Raw genomic sequence first — 5000 nt, 5'->3', positions numbered from 1 at the left:
CATCTGTAGGTGCCCCGCGACATGACGTGGTGCAACGACGGTACCGCCACCTGGGGGAGGCCACGCGGACTAGGCCAAGTATGGGGCCCACAGTGCTCATTTGCCGAGCCCACCCACACAAAACCTGCACCCCCCTCCAGCGCAGGAGCCGCAACCCGGGTGCGTACGCCGCACCAAGTGCTCCACCCGCGACCGTACGTGCCCCGCCGAAATCGCAACTCCGGCGGATGAACGGCGGACTTTTCTCGCAGTCGTAAGTTGCAATCCACCCCTATATCTTGCGTCTCATGAAGAGTTATATCAAGTATGCCAAATTCCCGCTGTCCCTATACATGCAGTAAGTTCGTCATGGGCGCTGGCCGGCAGGCCGCGAGACCTGACGCCCGGCGGCAAAGAGTGCCCCTCTGAGGATATAGATGTTCCGTTCCGCCGCACAATGGTGACGGTGACCGCTGCCTGCGGTGGCAACGCTGGGCAGAGTCGATACTCGCCGTGTGGTGGAAGGTAAACATTATGCGGTACATCAGTACTTTCCTAATAGTTCGGTCGTCTCACGGCACTGCTTAGTAAATGATGCAAGGCCACATATAGATGATTTATGCGAATGTCCCTATACGTGCTGTAAGACTGGGCACACAACGTGAATCGCACGTCAGCCACACACTCGAACATGCACCACTCTCGGCCTGCAACGGAGACACACAATACGTAAACATCTGGAATGCGACAATGTCGAGTGCATCCTCTCTGCCACATTGCACCGTCGACACTATGATAACCAGAGCAGTAGGTCCACCTATAAAAGCACAATACCCCACTCCTCCGACAACTACCATTGCTCAGATAAACCAACACCACCAACACACATCCTACACAGAGGGGCACCAAATATCACCCCCCCGCCCTCGTGTTATACCACATGAAAAATTGCAGAAGTGAGAGACACAGACCCGCCAGCCTCTTGCTACAAGCATCGAACCGACGTGACATATCTGACGGTGACTCAGGCATCCGCGTACTGCCACAACTATCCACCCCCCCCCCCCCCACTCTCTCTCTGCCCCCTTCCCACACAATACCGAATTTAACCAACTTTATCGCTTAACCTAACTGTGGCTGTACCAGATTATCGCTTAACCTAACTGTGGCTGTACCAGATTATCGCTTAACCTAACTGTGGCTGTACCAGATTATCGCTTAACCTAACTGTGGCTGTACCAGATTATCGCTTAACCTAACTGTGGCTGTACCAGATTATCGCTTAACCTAACTGTGGCTGTACCAGATTATCGCTTAACCTAACTGTGGCTGTACCAGATTATCGCTTAACCTAACTGTGGCTGTACCAGATTATCGCTTAACCTAACTGTGGCTGTACCAGATTATCGCTTAACCTAACTGTGGCTGTACCAGATTATCGCTTAACCTAACTGTGGCTGTACCAGATTATCGCTTAACCTAACTGTGGCTGTACCAGATTATCGCTTAACCTAACTGTGGCTGTACCAGATTATCGCTTAACCTAACTGTGGCTGTACCAGATTATCGCTTAACCTAACTGTGGCTGTACCAGATTATCGCTTAACCTAACTGTGGCTGTACCAGATTATCGCTTAACCTAACTGTGGTTGTACCAGATTATCCCTTAACCTAACTCAATTTGTCCCTTAACCTAACTCAATTTGTCCCTTAACCTAACTCAATTTGTCCCTTAACCTAACTCAATTTGTCCCTTAACCTAACTCAATTTGTCCCTTAACCTAACTCAATTTGTCCCTTAACCTAACTCAATTTGTCCCTTAACCTAACTCAATTTGTCCCTTAACCTAACTCAATTTGTCCCTTAACCTAACTCAATTTGTCCCTTAACCTAACTCAATTTGTCCCTTAACCTAACTCAATTTGTCCCTTAACCTAACTCAATTTGTCCCTTAACCTAACTCAATTTGTCCCTTAACCTAACTCAATTTGTCCCTTAACCTAACTCAATTTGTCCCTTAACCTAACCCACGTTGTCCCTTAACCTAACCCACGTTGTCCCTTAACCTAACCCACGTTGTCCCTTAACCTAACCCACGTTGTCCCTTAACCTAACCCACGTTGTCCCTTAACCTAACCCACGTTGTCCCTTAACGTAACCCACGTTGTCCCTTAACGTAACCCACGTTGTCCCTTAACCTAACCCACGTTGTCCCTTAACCTAACCCACGTTGTCCCTTAACCTAACCCACGTTGTCCCTTAACCTAACCCACGTTGTCCCTTAACCTAACCCACGTTGTCCCTTAACCTAACCCACGTTGTCCCTTAACCTAACCCACGTTGTCCCTTAACCTAACCCACGTTGTCCCTTAACCTAACCCACGTTGTCCCTTAACCTAACCCACGTTGTCCCTTAACCTAACCCACGTTGTCCCTTAACCTAACCCACGTTGTCCCTTAACCTAACCCACGTTGTCCCTTAACCTAACCCACGTTGTCCCTTAACCTAACCCACGTTGTCCCTTAACCTAACCCACGTTGTCCCTTAACCTAACCCACGTTGTCCCTTAACCTAACCCACGTTGTCCCTTAACCTAACCCACGTTGTCCCTTAACCTAACCCACGTTGTCCCTTTGCCTAACATAGTTCACTGCTCGGAATCTCTGGTGTCGTTGTTATCCTCATGTAGATGTCTTGCGAGTGTTGCTTACTTTCCACATATTCCCGCTATCCACTGTCAATTGTACTGCAATAGGACTATATCGCCCCCCCCCCCCCCGCCTCTGCCCCTCTCTTTGTGTCTCCGTCCTCTCAAGCTGGTCGGTCTGGCGTTTGAGTGTTAAATGAGCCTCGCAGCTGTTCAGTTGCGTTCAGATGTCGACGCCCTCAGTGTACGTCGTGGTATGGTCTGTGTCCATTGTCCGCTGATGTCGTACGCGTAACCCACACGCTGTACCGATCATCGGTAGTTACGTACAGAGTGAAGTAGTGTGATACGTGTGACCGTACGCTGGCTGTGCCCAACGGTGTCGAATCTCAATTTCCATATGTTGTGCTCGATGCTACTTGTCTCGTCTCCCAATAACAGCTAGGTTGCACTGTGGTACGCCGTAGAGGCGTGTGGGAGGAACGTACGAACGCATTGTATGTCACCCTGGGTCGCTGGGGGTGGTGGTGCGGTGAGTCAGGTCAGGTCAGCGTGAGCCGTGTGATGTAGTGACGCGTGTATTCCGACTTTGTCGTATTGCCTCACACAAAGTGCTACCCTGGTGGACCGCGTTCCATATCTGGGACATGCCGCAGATGCCGGTTGACAGTGGATCGCGGAAGGGACATCGCATACGTGCGCGGGCCACCTTCCACGTGTTCTCTTCTGCACATGTCGCAGTGTGTATGTGGTCTGATGTAGCGTGTCGTGACACATGACATCCTGGCATGCAAGAATTGTTGAATTCGCAAATGTAGGTGGACATCTACGTTTACTGCCCAAGATACGCAAATGAACTGGAAATCCGTTGTTGAGCGGTTGTTCACGCTGGAGGTGAATCTGTGATGGCGACGATCGGTACAGCTATTAACCGGTTGTTTCAGCGGTACCCGCCACATCCACACACGTGACTAGGCCCATGTGGGTATGAAGCGATACGCGGCGGTGGCTTGGTGGGACTGTTCCCGGCCGGTGAAGGGGGGCCGCCCGGCGTGTTGGCCGCGCGCTGCGTGGGCGCACGCGCAACAGGCGGCTGGTGGGGGGCGCCGAGTGGCAGGAGCGCCAGCCGACGGGCTCGGCAGGCGGCGCAGCTACGCTGCGGCGCACCCTGCACGCGGCGCCTGGCGGCCAAAGTTGGTTCAGCCGAGCCCGGTGCGAAGCGCGGTGGACATCTGCAGTGTGCTGGTCTGATTGAGGACTGTGTGCGTTGAGGATGCGCCGCCGCCTGGCACTCGGCGCCGCGACGCCGTCTGCTGCTCGGTCGCCCCAGCGGTTCTCGCAGGTGGTTTGTATCGCAGTTGTGCGGACGTGTTGGCGCGTGCGCTGTGCTGGGAGAGTTCGCTTCTGCACCCAAGTGGGGCTTTGCCCTTGTGTGGCGCTGGCGTTGGAGCTGCCGGTCACCATAGGTGGCGCGTGTTGTCTCCCGCCGGCAATGCCACGACAGCACGCTCCCGGGCCTCTGTCGGCAGCGGCAAGCTCAGTTGGGAGCAAGGGTGTTCGCACTAAAACCGTCTACTCGCCTAACTCCGGGCGATTGCGCCTCTCTCGAAACCGACCAAGTACCTAGGACGGCGCTGCGCGCCGCCGGGACCTGAGAGGGTTTCGAGGTGTATCGTGCAGGGGAGCTCGGCCTCCTCCTGTTTGCAGAATAATTGAGCGGACGCTTGCGTGTTCGCGCGGGCCCCCGGGACACACTCCCGGGCGGCCGGCTGCTCAGCTCTAGTTGACGCAGCTCCCTGGTTGATCCTGCCAGTAGTCATATGCTTGTCTCAAAGATTAAGCCATGCATGTCTCAGTACAAGCCGCATTAAGGTGAAACCGCGAATGGCTCATTAAATCAGTTATGGTTCCTTAGATCGTACCCACGTTACTTGGATAACTGTGGTAATTCTAGAGCTAATACATGCAAACAGAGTCCCGACCAGAGATGGAAGGGACGCTTTTATTAGATCAAAACCAATCGGATTGGCTTGTCTGGTCCGTTTGCCTTGGTGACTCTGAATAACTTTGGGCTGATCGCACGGTCCTCGTACCGGCGACGCATCTTTCAAATGTCTGCCTTATCAACTGTCGATGGTAGGTTCTGCGCCTACCATGGTTGTAACGGGTAACGGGGAATCAGGGTTCGATTCCGGAGAGGGAGCCTGAGAAACGGCTACCACATCCAAGGAAGGCAGCAGGCGCGCAAATTACCCACTCCCGGCACGGGGAGGTAGTGACGAAAAATAACGATACGGGACTCATCCGAGGCCCCGTAATCGGAATGAGTACACTTTAAATCCTTTAACGAGTATCTATTGGAGGGCAAGTCT

At 53.0% G+C, this 5000-nt stretch overlaps 1 non-coding gene across 1 annotated transcript in view; it reads left to right on the top strand.

Moving 5' to 3' along the window:
* Window positions 1–4421: 4421 nt before the first annotated feature.
* LOC126325720 (small subunit ribosomal RNA) overlaps window positions 4422–5000 on the top strand; it is a 1893-nt gene continuing 1314 nt past the window's right edge. Inside the window, exon 1 of the ribosomal RNA XR_007560315.1 lies at window positions 4422–5000. This exon is cut by the window's right edge and continues 1314 nt beyond it. This is a non-coding gene — a ribosomal RNA (small subunit ribosomal RNA).

The sequence above is a fragment of the Schistocerca gregaria genome, unplaced genomic scaffold (genome assembly GCF_023897955.1).
Source record: "Schistocerca gregaria isolate iqSchGreg1 unplaced genomic scaffold, iqSchGreg1.2 ptg000938l, whole genome shotgun sequence".
NCBI lineage: Eukaryota > Metazoa > Arthropoda > Insecta > Orthoptera > Acrididae > Schistocerca > Schistocerca gregaria.
This window is presented reverse-complemented; position numbering and strand designations above follow the sequence as displayed.